The sequence below is a fragment of the Felis catus genome, chromosome C1 (assembly GCF_018350175.1).
Source record: "Felis catus isolate Fca126 chromosome C1, F.catus_Fca126_mat1.0, whole genome shotgun sequence".
NCBI lineage: Eukaryota > Metazoa > Chordata > Mammalia > Carnivora > Felidae > Felis > Felis catus.
The window spans coordinates 25,289,067-25,314,056 of record NC_058375.1 but is presented as its reverse complement, the minus strand read 5'-3'; the positions used below and the strand labels follow the sequence as shown (position 1 = coordinate 25,314,056).

General features: G+C 44.8%; 1 protein-coding gene across 8 annotated transcripts in view; it reads left to right on the top strand.

Annotated features, from left to right (window-relative positions):
- The window catches only part of PHC2 (polyhomeotic homolog 2), a 116,265-nt gene that overhangs the window by 31,827 nt on the left and 59,448 nt on the right, over positions 1–24,990 (top strand). The gene's annotated exons all lie outside the window — the stretch shown is intronic.

Here is a 24,990-nt window from a genome sequence, read left to right as displayed (position 1 = left end):
TCTGTGCTGTGAGCACAGAGCCTGATGTGGGGCTTGTCTCACAAATGGCAAGATCGTGACCTGAGCTAAAACCAAGAGTTGGATGCTTAACTGACTGAGCCAACCAGACGCCCCTCATACTTTTTAAATTACTGTACCTTGATATCTGATGAGGCAGTTCTCCCCAGACTGTCCTTCCCTTCAAGCGTGATGTGCCTATTCTTGGTCTTTTGCACTTTTCATGGAAATTTTGAAATCAGCTTGTCAAGTTTATTTTTTTTTAACTTACTAGGATTTATATTGGAATTACACTTAATCTATGGGCTGATTTGAGAATAAAGGAAATTCATATAATACAGAGATTTCCAAGTCATGAACATAGTATACGTCTCCATTTGTTTCGGTCTTTTTAAGTGTCTTTCAGTGAATTTTTATAATTTTCTCCCGTAAGTGTCTTGTATACCTTTTGTTAGGTCTATTCCTGAGTGCTTTATATTTTTTGGTGCTGATATAAACTGTTTATCTTTTCAAATTTCATTTATAACTCTTTGTTGCTAGAATATAGAAATGTAATTTATTTTTATATATTAACTTTACAGTCCAAAAATTTTTGCAGACTCTTATTCATTCTATTTAACTGTAGATTCAGTTGGATTTTCCATATACACAATCATGCAATCTATAAATGATGGCAGTTTTGTTTCTTCTTTGTATGAGTATTTTTACTCATACATTTGAATTCTTTTTCTGCCAGAACAGGGTGGCTGGGACAGCCAGTACAACATTAATAAAGTGATAGCAGGCATCCAGTCAGCTTTCACCATAAAGCATGGTATCTCAGTGCATACCTGTGCAGTTAAAAGCATATTGAGGATTAAACTGAGAGGTGTGGACTAGAAAAGCTATAGCTGCTTTGAAGAAGCAAGAGCTTTGTTGTTTCAGGAAGGTTCTTGATGGACATCCTGATATCCGGACTGAAAAGACTTTGCCCAAATAAGAAAGGCATGCCAGGACAAGAGGAGGAGAAGAGCAAGAACAAAGGTAGAAATGAGCTTGGCGTACAGGTGGCAGAATAGGAGGCTAAGTGATTATAGTTCCTTTTGATGAAATCAGCAAATCCTCTCGGCTTACCCTTTACGATATATTCAGAATCAGACCCCTTCTTACTACTTGTATCGAGACAGCCTATTGCCAAGTACCATTATCTCCTGCCAGATCTCTGCAAAAGCCTCCTGGCAGCTCTCCGCTTCAGCCCTTGCCCCTCTACCGTCTGTTCTCCATGCAGCAACCAGAGCGATACTTGGAAAATGTAGCTTAGACCATGTCACTCCTTTACTGCCAGCCGCTAATTGCTTCCCAGTTTTTTTGGAGTAAAATCCAAAGTCCCTGCAATGGCCTACAGGGCCCTAGATCAGTGCTCTTCAACCTTGACACTACCGCCATTTGGGCCAGATCATTCTTTATGTAGGGGCAGTCCTGTGCATGATAGATGTTCAGCAGCATCCCAGGCCTCTATCCACTGGATACCAGTAGTATCCCAGCCCATGGTTGTGACAACCAAGATATCTCCGGACATTGCCCAATGTCCCTTGGGGGGTAATATTGCCCTCGGTTGAGAACCACTGGCCCGCATGGTTCAGTGTACTCCACTCAGCTTCTTTGATCCTACCTTGGCCACACTGGGGCTTCCCTCTTTTTTTTTTTTTAACTTGACTCTTCCTCAAACCTACATGAAGCATGACCTGACCTTAGGGCCTTTGTGGCAATTCTTCTCTTTGCCTGGGACACTCTTCCTCCAGATAACTACATGGCTCACTTCCTCCCTCATTTGTATCGGGTTTCTGCTCAAATGTCCCTAAAAAGGAGGGTCCTTCTGTGACTACCCTGTATAATAACAACATTCCCTCCCACCCCAGGACCCCTGTCCCCTTGATCCCACTTCACGTTTCTCTAAAGCATTTAACACTGCCAGATATTTGTTTTCTGTCTCCCCCAGCTGGAATATACACTCCACAAGGAAGGGGCTGTGTTTTGTTCACTGCTGTATCCCCAGTGCTGAGAATAATCCCAGGTGCATGGTTGATGTTCAGTAGTCTGTTGAATGAATGAACGGCGATATTGGGGTAGGCGGGGCCAGCGCCCACTGGAGGACAGCAACTCTCACGTTAAACTGCATGAATTCTTTCCTGAAGTTTAACTATTAAGGGACTGAAGGAAAAGTCAGTGGAAGTTATAGATGTAAACAGCATCCTAAACCAGTGGGGCTGGGCACGGTGAATTGGAGAAGTGACATTAGCTTCTAGAGGGAAAACCTGTGAGAACAGAACAGCAGTTCAGCCACATTATGATGAGGGAGCAATCAGAACACAAAAGAACAGAGAGAGGAAAGACCCGACAGGTAGCTGCCAGACGCAGAGCGCCCTGCCGTAACTTAGGTTTCACCGGGACACATGCCAGCTGTGCCGCATTTCCTAAAGAAACCCACACCCCGCACGCCGGTCCAGCCTTTCCGAGCCTCCCATTCACGTTGCTATTATAACACCCGCACATGTTGTTCCTCTGTTTCTGCAGCTTGTTCTACCTCACACAAGGCCATGCGAACAGTCTCCCTCGAAAAACTTGAATCATAGCGATCACTTCTCTTTATGAACAAATCTGCAAAGGCTCTGTGCCTCACTTGAAGGCCAGATGTTAGTTTGGCCTTCAAGTTTCTCTTACTACCCTTCCCACCTTCTTTCCCCTCCTATCCTGAGGAAATGGGTTAGTGTAGGAACACCTGCTATTGACATTTAATTTACATTGACCAGCCCTCTTCCCAAACTCTAGGGTGGTCTTTTTCACGTTAGGGAAGAATTTATATATGGACTGGAGGCCTTTCATTTCCAGACAATTTCCCCAGTGCTGTCATTATTTTTTAAAATATAAAGAAAAATAACGTAATGATCCACTGCTGAATCTTTTTTATTCACACAAAGCAGGGGCAGCATCTGATGTTACTCTAGCCTGGATCTTTTCGGTTGGTAATTTGTCTTCTCGATCTTTCCATATCAACGTGTACAATTCTGATGAACTCCTAACTGGTACAGAGTGTTCTGGCGTGTGTGTGTGTGTGTGTGTGTGTGTGAGAGAGAGAGAGAGAGAGAGAGAGAGAGAAAGCATGCTAGTGAGAGAGCCTGCATGTTCATGCGCGAGTGAGCACACGAACTCTGGAACCAGACTGTCTGCTCTGCCACCTACTGTGAGACTTTAGACAAGCCTCTTAACCTCTGTGAGCCTCCTCTTCCTCATTTATAAAATGGGTAAGTAGCAATACCTATCTCAGAGCTGTCCCGAAGATTAAATGAGATCGATCGTGCGTGTAAAGCATGAGAAACTGCCCACCACATAGTAAGTGCTCAATAAATATTAGCGGTTACTATTTTCACTGTTATTATTTCTGGTATTTTTACCATTTCTACTGCAGCACTGCTGATGAATACTTGGTTTGTTTCCAGGTTTTGGCTGTGACCAACAGTGCTGTAGTGAACATTCTAGCATATATATCTTAAAATACCTTGGGAATGTATATCCGAGGGTAAATTCCTATAAGCAGAATTGTTGGGTCAAATGGCATGTGCTTTAAAATGTTGATATCTCTTGCCAGATTGCCCTCCAAAAAGGATATTCCAAATATCATTCCCACCAGCAGTATAAGAAATGTATTTACTCACGTTATGTCAGCCTGGGGATTATCAAATTTCTGAATGTTTGCCAGTCTTATAGGTGTTAAATAAAGAGCTATAAATCAATATTTTTGCAGCTCTTTAAATATTAGTCAGGTTAAACATCCTACTGGAGGTTTCTCTCATAATTTTTTTGCAAGTGACGGTGAACTGTTTATTCATATCCTTAGTAGGAAAATAAACAAAGTTAATTTTGTTTTTCTTACTGATTTCTATGAGCCCCCAAATCTTTATAAATAAAAATGTTGGCAATCAATTTTCAGAAACATAGTTACTGGGGAAAATCAGGTATTACTGAGTTAGTTACATTCATTTACTATTACAAATATTTTAAAGCTTCCTCTTCCACATCACTGCCCCACATATATCCTGAACATTCCCACCTAAAATTCCTTGGGGTCAGTGCTGTGACTTCTCTTCCTGTGTTCTCTCATCTCCCCTAGTCCCCAGCAGCATCTGCTTCTTTGCCAAACTCAATGACTGGTAGAGGGGTCTTGCTATAGAAATTTCAAACGAGTGGACTGAGTCACAATCCTAAGACATAAGCCACCCATTGGGCCTTGTAAGCCTTAGAAAACAAGAAAAGGGATCCAGAGGCTAAGCAGGCTCCCTACATATCTCCAAAGGCAGCCATGTTTAAGTCCATTATAGCAAATGGAAAGATTGGCCTGTTTGTGAGGCATTGGCCAGGAAAACTTGGAACCAGTAACTGTAATTGTAGGGCTCTGTGGAACTTTTCTAAATGGAGAGAGTGATGATGATAATGTGACTACAGTGTAGCCCCTCACGGCCCTTGTCAGCTCAGGGTCCAAAATAGGAATGATTGCAGTACCTTTTGTGAGTGCACCTCCTGGGCATCCTGCCTGTTCCTCACAGCATCCCTTCAAGGGTTGCTGTCTCCATTTTAGAGATGTGGAAACAGTGACTCACGGAGGTACGGCACCTTGTCCTAGGTCACACTGGAAGTGGATGGCTGAGGTGGGTCCATCCCAGGCCTGGGTAGCCCAAAAGCCACTGCACCACACTGCTTTGCTCTCCTGTTCACTTTGTACATCTCTGGCAGAATTTTTCATATTTGGCTTTGCGTTATAGCTCCTTAAATCTATGTCTGTCATCCTTACAATACTGTCAAAGCCTTCGAAGGCAGAAACGGTCTTTCTCGCCTCCCTTCAAGCAGCACTAGGGGAGGTGAACTAGACGGGGCAACTTGCCCCAAGAACACTTCGTGGTCAATATCTGAGTCAGGAGTCACAGGCTCTGCGGGAACTGACCCAGCCATCCAGTGTCTCCCATCTTGGTGTGCTTTCTAGCTCTGCAAAATATCAAATAGTTCCCAGAACCATTGGAACAGGTATTTAGGAAACAAGGAATGCCTCCAGCCCTGGGTCAGCAGGTGTCTGGATGCTGTGGGCCAATGTGGACAAACCTGCACCACCAGCTTCTGAATGACCAGGACTTGTTCAGATGGAGAAGGAGCACCCTTTCCCTGAGGTTTTCATTTTCCACCTCTGTTTTATGCTAAGAATATTGTGATGTTTCAGCCCCGATACTTTAAAAAAAATACAGACGATTTGGAAAATAAAGAAAAGCAGAAACAAAAAAATAAAAATCAGCTGTGACCATACCACCATAGGCAACCATTATTAACACTTGGTATGTTTCTTCCCATCTAGCTCTCCATCCAGTAACATGTAATTCACAAAACTGGGATTATATCATGCATGCTACATTCGTAACATGCTTAGCCCCCTTCATTTTGACTGGTTAACAGGAATCTAGTGAAAGTTTTGTTAGAAGAAAGTCCTCATCTTCCTCTTGCCAAGACTTAGCAGGATGGAGGTGGGGTTAAAGCATAATTACACTTACTTAATACCACTTAACAGTCTGTAAAGCACTTCACATCCTAATGAGGAAAAAAACGTAGTCTTGCTCATAGCGCCGAGGCAAGATCAGAGTCTATGTCTGCACGCCAGCCTCAGAATCTTTCCACCACTGTGTGTTCCAGCTGTCCACCATGCTGCAAACTTTCGGGTTTCAGGAGGAGAGAGAGAGAGAAAGCAGGACGATTATAAGTAGAGCTAGATGATGTAATGGCAGGGCCAGATGGGGTATTGTTTTTAATTGCTTTTCTATCTGAGGCATTCTTTTCAAAAATTATTAACTAACTTCTGAATATGTTTTACATGCATAGGGAACAAAACTGTAAAGAAACAAAAGGGTATACAGTGAAAAACAGCCCCCTCCCACCCTGTCTCCCAGCTGCCAAGGCCCTCGACCACCTAGTTGCCCACTGTGGGGCATCACCGTTAGCAGTTCTTGTGTGTCCTTATCTAAAGCACTAGGAGTTCAAAGGACAGGAGTTCACAGAGGTTATCAAGGGTGAGAAGAATGCTCTTCAGTATTTTCCTTCATCGCATCAATATCCTCCGCTGAGGTCATCTGAGTAACCAGGACTCAAAACCTCCAACATAGTCCAAATGGAACCAAAGTTCCTCCTTCCAAAGGCCACTATGGATAATGTCAAGTCAGGGTGAAACCACCACCATGGAAGCCACTGCAAGGGAAGGGAGCAGAACCTCTTCTGCCACTGGAGTAACAGCCTCGGGAAGGCCCAGCTGAACCTGGACTAGTCTCAGCATCTGGGGACCAAAAGGCTCATCTGGGCTCTCCCGTGGGCCTTAGCTTTACCTTAGCTTTCCGGGCTGCAGTGTTTGACCAGGTAATCCCCGAGGCCCTTCCTTCTCTGACCATGTAAAAAAAAATTTTTTTTAAGTTTATTTATTTTGAGAGAGAAAAAAAGCGTGAGTGGGGGAGGGGCAGAGAGCGAGGGGGGGAAGAGAATCTCCAGCAGGCTCTGCACTGCACCGTCAGCGTGGAGCCTGATGCAGGGCTTGAACCCACGAACCTGGGGACGCCTTAGCCTGGATTGCTGTAACATAATACCATAAACTGGTGGCTCAGAAAGAACCAAAATTCATTTCTTACAGTTTTAGAAGCTGGAAATCTGACATCAGGGTGCCAAGGTCATCAAGTTCTGCTGAGAACCCACTCTGGGTTGCAGAGGCCAGCTTCTTCTTGTATCCTCACAGGGCAGAGAGCCGAGCAGAGGAAGAAAGTGCTTGCCAGCTCTTATAAGGGCACTCTGCCCCCTTAGGAGGGCTGCCCCCTCATGACCTCATCAAATCCTGATCACGTTCTACAGGCCCCACCTCCTCAGTCAGCCCATAACTGGGGATAACTTGAAACAGTGCTTTTCAAGTTTTAATCTGCCTATGAATCAGCCGGGAATCTTGTTACAGTGCAGATTCTGATTCAGCAGGTCTGGGGTAGGGGCCAGGATTCTTCATTTTCAACCTGCTCCCAGGTGATGTGATCCTGGGGCGATCCTGAGGACTTTGACTTGACTTGCATAGCAAGGACCGAGCTGGCCTAATGGCCTGTGACTGAGGGACTGGAGACTGTTCTAGGGACCAAGCACCTGGGAGTTTGGAGTAAGGATTACTCTGAAGCCGAGCAGCTCCTGGAGAACCGTGGCATCCAGTTTCCTAAGATTCTTCTCTGCTGGAGAAGGCTGACATCCTGAGAGCTCTACGGTGTGCCAGGCACCAGGCTAAGCCTCTGTCTCACTCCTCACAGCTACCCAGTGAAGTCAGCACTGTGATCATCCCCATTTCACAGATGAGGGCACGAAGCCTTAGGTTAAGGTGCTCAAGGTTACACAGCTGGTAAGAGGCAGAGCAGGCATTCCCAGCCAGACCCGGGGCATCTGGCTCCAGCCCCCTCATCTTGCCGCTTGAAAGGAAAGAGCAGAAGGGTGCTCCCGGTTCCAGCCTTAGAGGAGAACACCGTAGGATTGCTGCGGCGTGGTGCCTCCTCTTGTGTGCCTGTGGGAGGCAGACGCTGCTGGCTGTCAGCTCAGAGCGTCTCCCCCAAGGAAACACGTCTCCACTCGCAGACCTATCCTCAGCATCGGATTTTCTTGATAACTCTTAAGCGGTTCTGACTGCAGTAATAGCAGTCATGGGGTAGGAAGGCTTCTTCCACAAGACTTCTCTGTCCCTCAACAAGAGAGTTCCTTGGCTGGGAAAACACTCAGATTGTGTTATAGGAAGGCCATGGGCCTTAACAGGCCACATCCATTTTCATTTACCTTCTGAAAGAAGATTAAGGAGAAAATTCAATTTTGCCTAATGCCTCCCCCAAATGGCTAATTTATATGCTAATTAGCAAGATAAGAATCGATGAAACTGGTAATCAATATGATATCCAAGGCACCCGTAATGAAATTCATTTTGAGATACACTGCCAGTGGAAATGAAGCAATTACGCAGAATAAATGGGGCAGCTCAGGGAATAGGGGCTCCATATTGCACTTGACCGCATTATTTCCCTTCCGCCCCTCCCCTCACTCTTTCCCCACCCCGCTGGAATCAACTGTCCACTCAGATCCTCTGGGGTTACACACACCAGCTTCTTCCTCCCCGAATACCCGACCCCACGTTATCTCTGTGGATTTGTGGTCCACCAGGGGAAGTGGAGCTGGGGAAATTACAGTCTGAAAAGGCTAGAGGTATAAGCCCTGGAGGAAAATCAGATGCTAAATAGGAGTTTTTAAGCCACGTAGAGAGTCATGAATAGCACTTTACTCCCATACTGGCTGGGGTTGGTTTACAGCTTTTTAGTTCTAGAGCATAAATATTTAATGTGGCCCAGATTTTCCAGAACTGTCCTGATTTCAAGTATTTTGTCCCATCAGACCATATATCTAGTGATGGATCCAGTGCGAAGTGGACCATGGTGTCTCTACAAGATTTAGCCTGACCCTAGGAAGTCTTGCCTCAACCTGGACATTTATTCCAGGGTTTCTGATTGTTTTTCTTTTCTTTCGTGTCTGTGTTGGGGGTGAAGGGGGTATGATTACAATCATCTCTGGAGATGAGAGGCACAGCATTACTCATTTCATACTTTTCAACCAAGATAATTGAAATTTGTCTTTTATCCCAATGTCTGCCCATTAGAATCACCTGGGGAGCTTCCCCCCAAATTTTATTATGAAAAATTTTAAATATAACAAAAAGTTAAAAAAATTATACAGTGAATATAGTACGTGTATTTAGGTTGTGCAATTAACATTTTTCCAGATTTGCCTTATCACATATCTGTCCCAATTATCCATTCATCTATCCATTCATCAACCCATCTTATTTCTTTGTTCCACATTTCACAGTAAGTTGCAAGCATCAGTATACTTCACCCCTAAACACTTCTGGCAGGCACGTCATTAACTAGAGTTCAATATCGGTTTCTTTCTTTCTTCCGAGGTGAAATCTACATACAGTGAAAAACACAAAGCTCAAGTACACATTCTATAAGGTTTGACAGACAAGCACACCGATGTAAAACGACCCCCTCTCAACATTTAGAACATTGCTGTCACCCCATGTGTTCTCTCATGCTGCCTCTGCACTAGCTCCCTACCCCTCCTCCCACCCCCCACTTACAGAAGCAACATCCCTCTGATTTTTTCCACTATAGATTAACTTTTCCTAGGGCACCTGCGTGGCTCAGTTGGTTAAGCATCCAACTCTTGGTTTCAGCTCAGGTCATGACCTCACGGTTCATGGGTTCGTACCCCATGTCAGGCTCTGCGCTGACAGTGAGGAGCCTGCTTGAGATTCTCTCTCTCTCCTTCTCTCTCTGCCCTTTTCACATGTGCATGCTCTCTCTCTCTGTCTCTCAAAATAAATAAATAAACATTAAAAAATAGATTAATTTTTCCTGTTCCTAGAACTTCATATAAATGGAACCACTCAGACCATACTCTTGTGTAAGGGTTTTTTTGTCATCTAGCATAGCATTTTTGAGATTCATCCATTTTGTTGCCAATATCAATTGTTTGTTCCATTTTATTGCTGAGTAGTATTCCACAGTATGGATATACCACAACTTTTTAGCTAGTATCAAGCTGCTAGCAACATGTTTGTGCAAGTCTTTTCAGACTTTTTTTTTTTTGAGAGAGAGAGAGAGAGTACACACACATGGTCAAGTAAGGGAGCTTCAGAGGGAGAGAGAGAGAGAGAGAGAGAGAGAGAGAGAGAATTTTAAGCAGGCTCCATGCCCAGTTTGGAGCTGGATATGGGGTTCAGTCTCACAACTGGGAGGTCATGACAGGAGCCGTAATCAAGAGTCTGACACTCAACCAACTGAGCCAGCCAGGTACTCCGTGTACATATGTTTTTATTTTGCTTGAACAAATTCCTACCAATGGAGGTAGATGTATATTTAGTTATAAGAAACTTCCAGACCATTTTCCAAAGTGCTGTGCTATTCCTGGGAAACTCTTTAAAAACACTGCCTCCACCCTAACCCCCCGAAATTCTTAATTAATTAATTGGTCTGGAGTGGGACCACTCCAGGCATGCGTATCTCTGACATGCTTCTCTGGTGATTCAAATGTACAGCACAAGGTACAAGCCACTGAAGATTTAGCAGTTAATGCCAGATGATAGGTACCTTTGGGTACCTATAATAAATGCAAAAAAAAATCAATTTCTTATTTTTATTTTGAAAGGTGGCTTCCTGTTGCTGACCTCTTTTTGTCCTTTATTTAAAAAAAATTTTTTTTTAATTTTTTTTAACGTTTATTTTTGAAACAGAGAGAGACAGAGCATGAACGGTGGAGGGTCAGAGAGAGAGGGAGACACAGAATCTGAAACAGGCTCTAGACTCTGAGCAGTCAGCACAGAGCCCGACGCGGGGCTCGAACTCACAGGCCGTGAGATCATGACCTGAGCTGAAGTCGGCCGCTTAACCGACTGAGCCACCCAGGCGCCCCTAAAAAAATGTTGTAATGTTTATTTATTTTTGACAGAGAGTGAGACAGAGCGTGAGCAGGGGAGAGCCAGAGAGAGGGAGACACAGAATCAGAAGCAGGCTCCAGGCTCCGAGCCATCAGCCCAGAGCCCGACACGGGGCTCGAACCACGAACCATGAACCATGAGATCATGACCTGAGCCGAAGTCGGACACCCAACTGACTGAGCCCCCCAGGCACCCCTCCCTTTATTTTTATCGCTATAAAGATGTGGGCATGATATAGGATGATCTGGACATTGCAGTGCAGACTTCAGAGTAAAAATATCTGCTTTTTAACCCTAGCTTTGCCACTTTGTAACTGTAGAGCTTGAGCAAGTCAGTCATCAGTTTCCTCTTCTGCAAAATGGGGTTTATCGTATGTATTCCAAGGTAATCATAAAGGTGTCGGACTCAAAGAATTTTCTGAAATTCACTATAGACCAGAGTGGGAAGAGCGTTTTCCAACCCTCTAGATGAGTTAAGATTCCTTAACTCTGCCTTTCAGAACAAAGGCAGGTTTGACAATTTTGTGGTTTTGTTTTTGTTTCGTTTTGGGGTTTGTTTGGTTTTGGTTTTGGTTTTTTGGGTTTTTATTTTTTATTTGTTGTTGTTGTTGTTGTTTGGTTCTATAATAAATATGGCTCTGGATGGTAAGGCTGTGAATGTCAGACGTTGGAGAGCTGTCACTACTTTCCTGTAATGATCGGAATATAATCACCTCTGTCTTACAAACATGTAAAAGCCACAAGTCAATGAAATAGGAGTTTTGAACTGGTTTTCTATCCTGATGGTAACTTAGGCTGATCCTTCTATGCACTGTCCCTGTGTAGCCAACAACACCTTCCCAAGACTGCTGGCTAGAGTTCGTATTCAGAGAACAGTGAGGAGCTATCCAGCAGCTGAGGTCACAGTCTTTTCTTGCCTTCATGCTGGATTACTGAGCATTGGAGTCAACAACAACAAAACAAACGACTGAAATCTGATTCCTACCGTCTAAAGCCTGGGCCATTCTCTCAGAGGAGACAGGCCTGGACACTCCGTCTTCTGAATCCACTTTTCATTGTTCCGATCCAGATCTGAGTGAGCTAGCACCTGGACCTTACAGAAAGTCGGTATGCGTGGCTCCAGGCAGTGTTTTATATCAAATGCTCAGTGCTTGCTGGGAAAACAAGAACGACAGAAATATCTCTTTAAGGGGTCTTATGAGTGGTGTGGCTTCTCTCATTGTTCAACCATTTGAATGAGGATTTGCTGGTTGGCATCAGGAAGAATGCAGTGGTAAACAATGGATTTTCTCATATAAGATAGGCCAGCATGGGCATAGATAAGACTCTTAAATCAGGCTAGAAGTGCCACATTTTAGCTCCTTTTTGAACAAGAAGGCTGTGGAGGATTCTCCTTCATGTCCTCCCCAGACAACTACTAAGAATGCGGTGTTCCTTGCCTTCCCGGGAAGGTAGGGTTTGCAGAGGTTGCTCTGGGCTGCACTTATCAGTACAGAAATCCAGGGTGAAGGATGGTGGCTAATGAGCCTCTTTTCAACTTTTCGGCCTCCCTGTGTGTCTATCTGTGGAACCTGCATGCTTTTGTTAGGGGGTACAAGGCAGAGGCAACGAGGGAAAGAGATCAGATGGCCTGCTATCCGAGGCATGTGCCTGTCTTCAATAGTCCCCTTTTGGGTTGGTTTTATTCTGTAATGCGTCCCCTGAGAAGACAGACTAAGCAGCCTGGGTTACCCTGCAATTTCTCCAAACTATTTGCATGAAATACTGCAGGCAAAAAGCCCAGCCCCTGATTGGCTGTTGCTAGGTAACAACATAATCATCAGGAAATTAGGCTGTCCTTTTTTTTTTCCCCCAACCCAGAGTATGTGTGTGATTGCAGCGTTGTGCAGGAAGAGAGAGGGAGTGAAACAAAGAGAGATAAATGGGATGGTCTTGAAGGCGGGGACACCACAGCCACAAACCTGCATCCCACGGTAGGACAATCTGCTTTGGGTTGGGCTCTTTACTCAGTCAAGCCAATATTGGTACCTTTTCTTTTTTTATAAGAATGACAAAGGTAGCAGGTTCTGCAGACAGCAGGAACAGAAGCTATGGAAGCAACTTTGACATTTGAAGTGATTTTTAGAAGCAGGATGTAGTGCTTAATATATGAGGACTCCAAGTGAGGATGAATAAATGAATGTGTCTACAGAACGTGTGTAGGCAGATAAGAATCCATTAGCATGGCTATAGAGTGCCTGTGAGGAACAGAGCGTGAGAATGCGCATGTGAATGAGGCGTGTGACAGAAAAAAAAGCATGCTTTACAATGTGGAAGGAAGGCCCCTAAAGTGAAGTTCAAAATTGTGTCTGCTAAAACTCTACCAGTGTTTACGCATGTGGTCCTTCTGTTATTCAGCTGGGCAGTCCTCAGCCTACCTTTCCGCCTGGTTAAACTTGGCAAGTGGATGAAGAGTAATATAAGGAGAGCAAATGTGTGTGTGCGTGTGTGTGTGTGCGCACGTGTGTACACGCAGGTGTGTGTGTGTGTACATTTGTGTGTGTGCACGTGCACTGAAGCACCTAGTTCATTTTCAAGGTTGTATCCTAGCATAACAGCATGTGGCCCCCTGACAAGTATACGGCTACACCTGGACACTTCCCCTGGGTAATAAATATATGTGGAGACCATGAGGGCTTTCCTTTCCCTCCCTGCTAACCCCAGATGGCTTTCCCACCCCTAACCTCCCTTATCTTGTCCTCCTTTTGAGTTCCCTAGCAATGACCCTGCCCTTACACTAGACCCCCAGTTGCCATACTGCGTACTTCGTTGGCTTGCTACAACCCGGGCAAACGAATTGCCTTTTGCCATTCATTGTCTCCCAGATTAATGATTCCTCCTGTGACTGGTTGCCCATAGCCTCCTCTGAGATTCCTCTGCGTACTCTCTGACCTGTCTTTCCTTTCTATCCCCTCCTAGCCCAGCCTCTCTGGGCTCCACGTCTGACTTTTTAGAAGTCATTGAATCTAAATGCTAAAACAGAAGTACTGTCTTTTTTTTTTTTTTTTTTTTTTTTTGGCCTGATCAAAGGAGGTAGTCCCCGGAATAATGCAGACAGGACCATTTTGTAGCAGTGGTAAAAATACACAAAGTTATCAGGAGCAAGACAGAATGTATGCCGATAACTAAGATTCACAAGGGAATATACTTCCAACACACGGGCCCCACAATGACTTGCTGCCTCCAGTGGGCGAGCCTAATGAGACTCCAGGCTCCTGCTCTGGCAGAAAAAAGCTCTTAACCCAATTTACAGCGGCTTGAAGCTCCTCTCTGAGTACATGCACTAGATGGAATGAGGCCGGTGCTCTGCAGAGCAGCCACGCCCCGTATGCAGATATAACAGATATTCTTCAAGACGGTTGTTTTCAGAGTGTGGTCCCTGGACCAGCAGCCCCCGAAACCTCGGGTGGGGCCCAGCAATCTGTTTTCCAAACCCTCCAGGTGATTCTCACATATGCCAAAGTTTGAGAATCACTATGGACCTGAAAACTTGCACTTTTCATAAGTTCCCAGGTGATACTGACCATTCTTTGAAAACCTCTGCTATAAAAATAGAAACCGGGGTAATGTATAATTGTCCTTCCTTCCACCTCACTAGTCCCCTCCCTATTGTCACAGTCTCAATCAAACCCATCCTTAAAACTTATCCAAATGAAACTTCTAACTGATTCCACCAAAGGTGATCACCTCACACCTTATTACATGTTTTGGGATTGGCAAACTAGGGCCCACAGGCTAAATCCAACCCACTACCTGTTTATGTAAGGTCCCAGAGATAAGAATGGCTTTTACATTTTTAAATGGTGGGGGGTGGGGGTGGGTAGGGTGATGGTTTAGGATCAAATAAGAATATGCAACGGAGCCTATATGTGATCTGCAAAGCCTGAACTATTTACTATCTGGCCTTGTACAGAAAAAGTTTGCCTACTCCAGTTATATTATTTATTTATGTGATTTTCTTATTTCTCCTCTGAAACTGTTAACTCTTTAAGAAGAGTCAATATCTGAATCCTCTTTGTATTCCATTCAGTACCAAGCACATAATGGTTGTTCATAAAACATGGGAAGAACGGATAGATGGACTGTGGTTGGGTGAGCTATTTGGGTGGTTAATTAGCGCTCTGGAAATCCAAAAGAGATCAACTTTCCTGCTTAGCCACTCTGTGGCTTCCCCATCCATGAAGTAAGAACAATGGTTTCCACCATCTTGAGTAGATGAGGAGAATCCAGAAGTTCATACTAATGGAATTTATTCCTTTCATTAGTAACCAGAATGATGAAAACCATTTAGAAGCAGCTTGACAAACAAGGTTCACATTTAGAACATTCATAAATAACATTCGTAAATGGAAGAGTTTAAAAATAAGTAAAAAGCTTAAAATTTCTGTTGTATTTCTGGCATCCAGTAAAAGATTTTCACGGAATCATGTGCCCGCAGTGTTAAAAGAGATCCTGGAGGCAAGGCTTCGCGCATCACACCTGCCATGTGTTTGCTCCGCCTCTGCCTGCGCGGCTCCACCCACTGGAAACTGGCTTCACAAAGCCGCCCACACGGTGCCTTCTCACAACTCCGGTTGTTAGCATGTACTTTTCTCTGTTGAGTTGAAATCTCCCTCCTGACAATGTCCCCTCTGTAGTCCTACTTCTGCCTGTTCTAGCTATCAGAATTAGCTACCTACGTTTCATAAATCTGCGAAGCGAAGTAGTGTAAAGTTATATTTGGCTGGAAAGAGTGGAAGATCAAGGGGGATCTACCACATTTAGATCATTTTCCCCTACAAACAGGAACAAAACAGGTTGGAAATAGAAGAAGCTGAAAGCCAACAGGTATTCTAAAGGAGGAAAAGCAAATGTATGGGTAGAAAATGGAAGCGAGCATAACATTCCAAATACAATAGGAAGCAAAAGGCTGATGGTCACAGGAGATCATAGTCTGACCACAGACGTGCAGTATGTTTCTGCTGGAGAGGAATGTTAATAGCAATTAGAGGCCATTATTTGGGACAAATGAGGGAAAGAAGGCCCCAGAGCTGGGCCCTGGGGACTCCGGGATTGCTTTGTGATTCCAAAGCTCTGAAACAGCTGCCAGGACAAGTTGCTAGGGCAGAAGCAGAGCAAGAGAAAGCCTCTTAGGAATGGCTGAGGCTTCTAAATGGTGGGCTGGGCCACAGTAGTGAGGGCCCAGGGAGGGGACTGTCCCAGGGAGGACTAGGACAGGAGGAGGAGTGGAGAAAGGAAGCTTAAATCTCCAATTGTATGCCTGTGGACAATATAATGTAGTCAATATTAACCCCAACACCTTACGAACTGATAAATCAATCATTGCATGAAACATAGCTCTAATAAGAATGTTTATTGATCACTTACTTTCTGGATTTCTAAAGCACTTTTACTGCACAGAACTTGGTGTCTTGTGGGGAACTTACTAACCTGGCGATAACAGTCACTAACTAGCTTCCAGTCTCTTGCTTCCCCCTCCCTTCCCAGCCCACATCTGTACATGAGCGCACATGCATGAACGCCCGTCTCCCACATGCACGTACACACTGTGGTTAAGTCTACCCTGCTTATCACTTACTTCCCCTGTAGGTGGGCTGTTTTTCTTGTTTTTCTTTTCTTAAGAAGAAAATTCCTAAGATTTGAAAACAGGGCTTTACGGACCCTGGTGAAAAGCTGATGATCGAGCCTGGACTAAAAGTATGTGCAGTAATTGCAAAGGATTAAAAACCCCAAATTTTTAGTCTTCCTGCTCCACTTTTTCACGGCACTCACCTTTTCCTGGGACCCACTTAATAGCTTTATGGTCTCAGGTGAGTTATCGCTCAGAGCCTGCTTCCTCATCGGGACCCACCACTCTAAAACGAGGTGCAAGGGCCAGGCAAAGACAGGCTGATAATTATTAAATGCCTATTCCATGCTGCACACTGTGCTGGCTGCTTCGCTTGCAATTTCTTATTTACTTTCCCCACTACTTGCAGATGAGGAAAACGGAGGCCCAGGGAGGCGAAGTAACCTAAGAATTCCCAACAAGGGCAGAGTCAGGAATCAGAACAGTGTTCTCTGAATACAAAGCTCCTCCTCTTTCTTCTGAATCTTGCTGCCTCCCTGGCACCCCTCCTGGCTCCTGGTGGGCAATCAGGAAAGGGAGGTGTCCTTCGTCCCTTCTCTCCAAAGGACCTTGGGGCGGTTATTTTTGTTTGGTCTCACTTTTCTTTTTTTTTTTTTTTTTTCTTTTTAAATTTTTTTCAACGTTTTTTATTTATTTTTGGGACAGAGAGAGACAGAGCATGAACGGGGGAGGGTCAGAGAGAGAGGGAGACACAGAATCGGAAACAGGCTCCAGGCTCCGAGCCATCAGCCCAGAGCCTGACGCGGGGCTCGAACCCACGGACCGTGAGATCGTGACCTGGCTGAAGTCGGACGCTTAACCGACTGCGCCACCCAGGCGCCCCTGGTCTCACTTTTCAATTAAATAGTTAAAGACGATTTTGTAAACACTGCTAACAGGACCAGCTGTCCATGAAGGTAGGATAACCCGAGAATACTTCTGAATGGGAAAGGCCTACAAATATTAGACACGCCCCAGTGACTACTCCACATGCGATTTCCGGGCTACAAGGCAGACTCCCGGAGAGTCAGAGTTGACAGCTTTGCCATGGAGTGACCTCCCGGCTTGCGATGGTGCTTGCAAGATGGTCTGTCAGACAGAAGGAAATAGGAACCAAGGCACTTCATAAGAACCCACTGGCCCAGACTGGCCTAGACTGGAGTCAACACAAGTAATTCTGCCTCTTGGGCGGGGACTTGCAGCCCTGGCTTCAGATCCTACACCTGCCATTTGCCAATGCCTCGGCCTCAGATAAGCTGCTGGACCTCTCTGAACCTCGATTTTCTTGTGGGAAAAATGAGGAAATAATCCCTATGTTATAGGGTCGCTGTGAGGAATACATGAGACAAAGCCCTGTCCCTGAGCAATAAATGGCAAGAATTCTCATTTCCCAGGACCAGTCCTAAGACCACTGGCCTCCTAATGGGTAAAAGATCACTTACGTACAGAACAAAAGCCTTCGTAACAGACTAACAGGCAGTCTATCTCTTCATAATCTATCAAAGTCCATAAAGCCCCATTCCTGAAACCCCTCTAGGGGCTATAAAGAGAAACTCTAAGGAGGGAGGCTACACTCTTGGAATACATTCTGGGGGGAACATGCCCAGGTGAGAGCAGGAAACCAGGACACCCAGTATAGTCTCCACTTTTCCAAGGCACTCTCAACTAGTGTTCCTAGAAGTAAGCAAACCCCTACCCCCAAATGCCACACAACACTGGGTTAAGTGATACCAACCTGGCCCCAATAGATCTGAGCCATGTCCCAGTTTGGAGGAGCAGAAAAAGAAGAAAAAGAGGAAAGAAGGCTAGTGAGGGACTTACAAACAAATCTCCATGACCTTGAACAATTATTTTGAAAGCCTGGCTGTTGTCCATGATCCTGTGCTGACTTAGTTATGCTTGTTAGGAAGCAGCAGAGGCACAAAGACCAGCCTACGTGCCTAACTAAAGACTGGCCTAACATCAGGCCAGTTCAAGGCTGAGGTGGAACTTAGAAAATGGCAAGTCCTAGAAAGTAAAGGTGTGTGTGGGGGGGGGGGGGGGCCTGCTTTGTGGAAAGACTTAGTATGGAGAGATTTTGTTTTCACTGAGGTATAATTAAGACAGAACATTGGGGGTGCCTGGGTAGCTCAGTTGGTTAAGCGTCCGACTTTGGCTCAGGTCATGATCTCGCAGTTCGTGGGTTCAAGCCCGCATCAGGCTCTGTGCTGGTGGCTTGGAGCCTGGAGCCTGGAGCCTGCTTTGGATTCTGTGTCTCCCGCTCTCTCTGTCCCTCCCCTGCGCTCTCTCTCTCTCTCTCAAAAATAAAGAATAAAAAATTTTTTTTAAAAGATAGAACATTGTATTAGTTTCAGGTATATAACATAGTGATGTGATATTTGTATATATTGCGAGATGATCACCATAAGTCTCCTTAACATCCATCAGCATACATAATTACAGAATTTTTTCTCCTGTCATGAGGAATTTTAAGATCTATTCTCTTAGCAACTTTCAAAAATACAGCATAGTATTTGTAAACTACAGTCACTGTGCTGTACAGAGTCTCCCCTGGACTTCTTCATTTTGTAACTGGAAGTTTATAACTTTGGAGGGATTTTTATAGAGGTCTTTTTTATGGCCTTGGCTTCTGAGATTTCTATGTACAAATCCCAGGAATGCATAGCTGTACTAAGGAAAAACAGGGAAGAATTGCCTGAAGGAAGAATTTACTATGTCACCAGATACCAAAAAAATAAAAAAATATTTTTCAAACTATGAGATTACTGATGGAAATAAAAGTATCTTTCCTCTGGAAATAGTCTTCTTCAATTCTACCCCAACTTATGCTCTTTCCAGCCTGTGCCACAAACCACATGGCTTAAAATAATAGAAATGTATTGAGATTGTTCTGGTATCAGAGGGTCTGCAGGGCCATGCTCCCTCCAAAAGCCTTCCTTGCCCCTGCCTAGCTTCTAGTGGCCCCACGGGTTCCTTGGCTTGGGAAAGCCTAACTCCAATCTCTGCCCCCACCTTCACATGGCTGTTTTCTCCTGCATATGTCTGTCTCTTCATATGACATTCTTTTCTAAGGACACCAGTCATATCGGATTAGGGGCCCACCCTATTCCTATATGACCTCATCATAACCACTTACATCTGCAATGACCCCATTTGCAAATGAGCTCACATTCTGACATACTGGAGGCTGGAACCCTCACTAAGCTTTTTAAGGAGGCACAGTTTAGCCAGTAACAGGCAGCATTTGAGGTGGGGGGAAAGGACGTGGACATCATGTGTGATGGCTAGCTAGGAAGTTAAAGCAATGGAGGCCTTAAGGCTAGGCACCACCTGAACAGAATCATTGGATCCAACTTTGTGTATGTATTTGTCTTTTGAGCAACCAGTAGAATAGCATTTCTATGTAAGCCCTGGAATCAAAGTTCTTACTGAAGAACCCTTAACAGTGTCGATAATAATGAAAATGTCGATGGTGATGATGATGATGGCAGCTACCATTTATTGTTTGTTAAGTACAAGGCATGGTTCCAACTGTTTACATGGATTAACTCATCCAATACAGCAACCTGCAAGATGGCATTATTGTTCCAGTTTATAATTGAGCCTGAAGCCTGAGGTCCTGTAATTTGCTCAGTCACACAACTAGGAAGCTGAAGTTCTTGGTCATCACAGTATAGAGGCTGACTTTCTTTCCATCTTATGTTCATAAGGAGCCTTCTAGAAAAGCTACCCTTAAAAAAAAAGAGAGACATGGGGCGCCTGGGTGGCTCATGGTTGGTTCATGGTTGGTAAGGTGACCGACTTCAGCTCAGGTCATGATCTCACTGTCTGTGAGTTCGAGCCCAGGCTGGAAAGAGCCTGCATTGGGCTCTGTGCTGACAGCTTGGAGCCTGGAGCCTGCTTCAGGTTCTGTGTCTCCCTCACTCTCCGTCCCCCCACGCCCCACTCAGGCTTGCGCCCTCTCTCTCTCTCTCTCTCTCTCTCTCTCTCAAAAATGAATAAACATTAGAAACCATTTTTTCTAAAAAGAGACAAAAATTTAGACAGGTAAAATGGACCATGGTTCTTTTAAAGAGGGATTTTTAAGTGTAACTATGATCTGTGACCAATGATGAGAAATAACTTATGGGATCCTCACAATTTGAGGTGAAAGGAATTGTTCTCCAAATCTCAAATTGGCTTCGCAACCTTGCCGGTTATCACATCCTTACTGTTTGCTAAATATTGCCCTCAGTGCTGTACGGACACTCGATTTAATCCATATAACCGCCCCGTACGGATATATGATCTCATTTTACTGGTAAGGAAATTCAGGCCCAAAAGATGACAATTTGCTCCAGAATACACAGCTAGTGTGTGGCCTGGTTGGAACTCGAACCCATGTCTTCCTAACAAAAAAAGGTCCTATGCTGTTAACCAATATGCTATAGGTACCTTGTCAGCCATGTGGCTGATGTGTAAAAATGACCTTGCCACCGAACGGGCATCCTGTAAACTACAGCCTGTGGACTAAACCCAGCCCACCACCGTGTTTGGTAACTAGTGTTTTATTGGCACACGGCCACACACCACTTATGACTTGTCTGCGGCTGCTTTTGCGGGAGAACTGAGTAGTCGTGGCGGAGACCGTATGCCTGCAAAGCCTAAAATACTTGCTATCTGGTCCTTTTCAGAAAGGACCGATCCCTGCCATAGGAGATGCAGGCATGAAGATGCCCCGTCTTAGAACAATGGGACTAAAGCTGCCTGGGTCTAGACACACTCATGTTTGTGCCTCAGTCCCATCTGCACCTGCATAACATGGCTTACCCATACGTTCCTTCCAAGAGAAATCAAATCCTTCTTTTTCCTCTTCACATGCTTCAACCAAGGAGCATCAGCTTGTTACAGAAACTCTTTTTTTTTTTTAATGTTTATTTATTTCAAGAGAGAGAGCGCGCGTGCACACACGTGGGGTAGGGGGAGAGAGGTGGGGGACAGAGGATCTGAAGCAGGCTCTGCGCTGACAGCAGAAAGCCTGATGGAGGGCTCGAACTCACGACCCACGAGATCCTGACGTGAGCCGAAGTCAGAAGCTTAACCAACTAAACCACCCAGGCACCCCCCGAAACTCCTGATACAGTCTGCTTTCTATAAGTTATGCAGAAAACAATGAGGTTTCAAAAAAAGTCTATTTAAATTTATGTGGCTCTGTTTCACAATGAAATCATTCTATTTTGATTGCTTGGGCTATGTGATCCATTTTAATTTCTCATCCTTCATTTCTGTCTTTGTTAGCAGTCATTTATTTACTTTGGTTTCTAGCAGTCATTTATTTACTGTGGTTCTCACTGAAGGAGGCCACATGCAGAGGATTGGGGAGAGAGAGGGAACTTTTTGAGGAGATTTGAGCTGAATCCATTTGGACTGCTTCCAGTGTATCAGTAGCCTCCGACAGCTGCCAGAGGCATAATGAGACTGGTGTAAATCAGGATACTTATGTTAATGCAGCAGCTCAGAGGTATAAGGCGGTCTCCCCCAGGTCCCCTAAGTCTAGAGAGCCTGAACACTTTGCTATTATTGACTTAGACCTCGGTCAGAGAAGCAACTATAGAGAGGCAGAGCCAGAGCAAAGGAACACCATCACCCCCTCAGTCGGCCTTTCAGACTCTCTGTACACAAGCCACTATAGGAATAATAATACCAGCAGCCTTTGTGGGGCAGACTAGACCTCTCATTTCCTGTCAGTCTCCGATTCCATTAGGAAAAGCTCCCACCCCACTTTACCCCAAGGGCTTTAGGGTCAGGATTTGGAGAGCTCTGTTTTTAGTATCTTTCTCCTCCACTTCCCTCGAAACTCTGCCACAGCTGTAATCCGCAGCAAATGGATTTCCCTGACCCTGGGGACAAAGGCCTAGTGTTCCCTAGACTTGGTGGCTCCTGGCAGGGCAGAACCATCAGTATTTCTCCAGCTGCTGGTCTCAGGCCCTGTGGGCGGCAGAGACCTGTAATAAGATCACTATCCAAGCCTAGTCCGTTTGGCATGTCATTCAAAGCGGCCCCTTGCGGTCGGGAGAGGAGAACTGACTAAAGTAGGAATCACAGCCTTCAGAGCTTGGGCTCACCTAAAACCACACAGTGAGCTGGAACCCAAAGCAAAACAGACTTCCGGTTCTGGATATTGGTCATCAATCAGACTTGGCTGTGCTTCACAGTGGGTGTCCATAAGGATGGTGGCCTTGGGGAAGAAATAAGGAACTAGTTAGAAGGAGGAGAAGGGAGGAAATCAGAGTAGGAATTAAAAGGAAATTGAATAGGGGTGTAGAAGGTGCTGAAAGCTTAGATGCTATGAAAGTTTAAAGGCTCAGATTTTCTAATATGAGGCCTCAGGGTTGGGCGCATATAATGAGAGTCCACAGATCCCATATTGTGACTCCGGATGCCTCGTTTGCATCCCACAGACCAGAGCTTTGAGGCAGAGAGAAGTCAGGAGTGGGTAAACACTGAAAGCTTGGGTTCAAAAAGAGGAACTCTATTAGAAAAAGTGGGAATGCTAACATGTCGGTCCACGCTTTCTAATTCCACTGTTTCTCTCCGACACGAGTTGCCTTCTACCAGGAGACCATTGAGAAAGTGACATATGGCAAGACCCTAGCTTCTGATTTCTCCTCAGGGTCAAACTCCAACCCTCTGATTGAGTAAATCCCCACCACCACGAGTCTAGTAGGTTTCTGGGGGGTTCCTTCCTTGTCCATGCTACTGGGGGAGAGTCAAAGGAGCCATAACTCCTTGAGTGAGCCACTTCCCTGAAAACTGGGTTTCAGTTTTTACATAGCAAAAACAAGGGAGATTATGGTCGTGTCTGATTTCTTAGACTGGTTGGTGGGTACATGTGCATATTATCTTTTATGTATGTATTAGAGAGGGACGGATTATTTTGTAAATATAAAACATGTAATAGACATAAATAATCAAGAGTTTAAATTCAGTGATCTCAGTTCCTTTCTACTTCTGAAAGTCTAGTATGCTCTGAGAGGGGCTTTGCCCAATGCCACTGAATAATGGCCCAAGGTGAGACTATAGGCAGAGTCTCAGAGGTGTAATGGGAAGAGCTCAGGCCCAGTTTTGAATCCTAGTTCAGTGATGACCTTGGATAAGTTACTTAGATACGTTCCTCACTGACAAAATTGGGAGAATAAAACCTACACCATAAGGGAGGTCATGAGTATATGTAAAGCATCGCTTGGGGCGCCTGGGTAGCTCAGTCAGTTAAACATCCGATTCTTGATCTCGGCTCAGGTCATGATGTCACAGTTCATGAGATCGAGCCCAACATCGGCCTCCATGCTGTCAGTGCAAAGCCTGCTTGGGATTCTCTCTCCCTCTCTCTCTGTCCCTCCTCCTCTCATGCCCATGTTCTCTCTCTGTCTCTGTCTCTCTCTGTCTCTGTCTCTCTCTCTCTCTCTCTCTCTCTCTCTCTCTCAGAAAATAAAAAATAAACTTAAAAGATATAAAGCATTTCTTATATTGCTGACATGTAGTAGGTGCTCAATAAATAACCGTAGTAGTATGGACACTCTTGGTGGCAGGTGCAGAAATTAAATCACCAGTGGTATGTGTTTTAAACTAGTTTTGGAGAATTCTTTGAATGCAGTAGAAATTAAGCTGAGCTTTCAAATGAGAAGTAGGACCAAGTGTGGTGCCTTTCAAAGAGTTCTATTTAACAAACATTTATTGAATGAAACACCAGGTCTATATGGGAAAATATGATATGACCCCTGTTCTCCAGGAGTTCAGAGTGCAGTGGGGAAGACAGACACAAAAGCAAATCACTTTCTTGCAATACTACGTTATGAGTGCTAGGAAAGAGGTAAGCACACAAAGAGTTGTGGGGAAGCCATCCAACTGGATGGCTTAATGGAAGATGTCAGGACCTAGATCGAAGGAAGCAAGAGAAGTGTTGCTTTGAGGTTGCATTGAGTGAGCGTTTCACAGGGGAGACTCAAGTTGTTTTGAAGATCAAGTTGGTTAATTGCAAAATGGAAGAGAGGCATTTCGGGGGAAGGGAATAGCATGAGTAAAACTACATTAGTAAACAGGGAACAAGGCATCCAAACCTTCAAGTTGTTTGGCATATCCTGGGTGAGAGTGTAGTGTGGAAAAAGGGTGGGAAATGAGGCCAGGGAGGCAGGCAGGGTCAATTCGTGGAGGGTTGATCTGCCATACTCAGAAGCTTGCTGGGGAAGTGGTGTGGGCCCAAGAACAGAAGTAACTCAACAAATGGTGCAGGGACAACAGGAATGTCCACATGCAAAAGAATGAGGTTGGGAAAACCAGTTTGGTGGTTCCTCAAAAAGCTACACATAGAATTGCCATATGGTCCAGCAATTCCATTCCTACATAATTCCCAAAAGCGTTGAAAGCAGGGATTCAAACATCAATGTTCATAGCAGTGTTATTCACAGTAGCCAAAATGTGGAAACCACCCAAGTGTCCATGAACAGATGAATGGATAAAATGTGTATACATATAACGGAATTCAGGCAGAAAAGGACACACACTACAACAGGGATGAACCTGGAAAACGGTGTGCTACATGAAATAAGCCAGACACAAAAGGACAAACGTTGTATGATTCCACTTACATGAGATATCTAGACTAGACCCATTCATAGACACAGAAAGTAGATGAGAGGTTACCAGGAGCTGGGCAGGGGGAAGAGGAGAATGAGGAGTTCCTGCTAAAATGCTGACAGAGTTTCTGTTTGGGGTGGTAAGAAGTTCTGGTGGTAGATGGTGCCAAT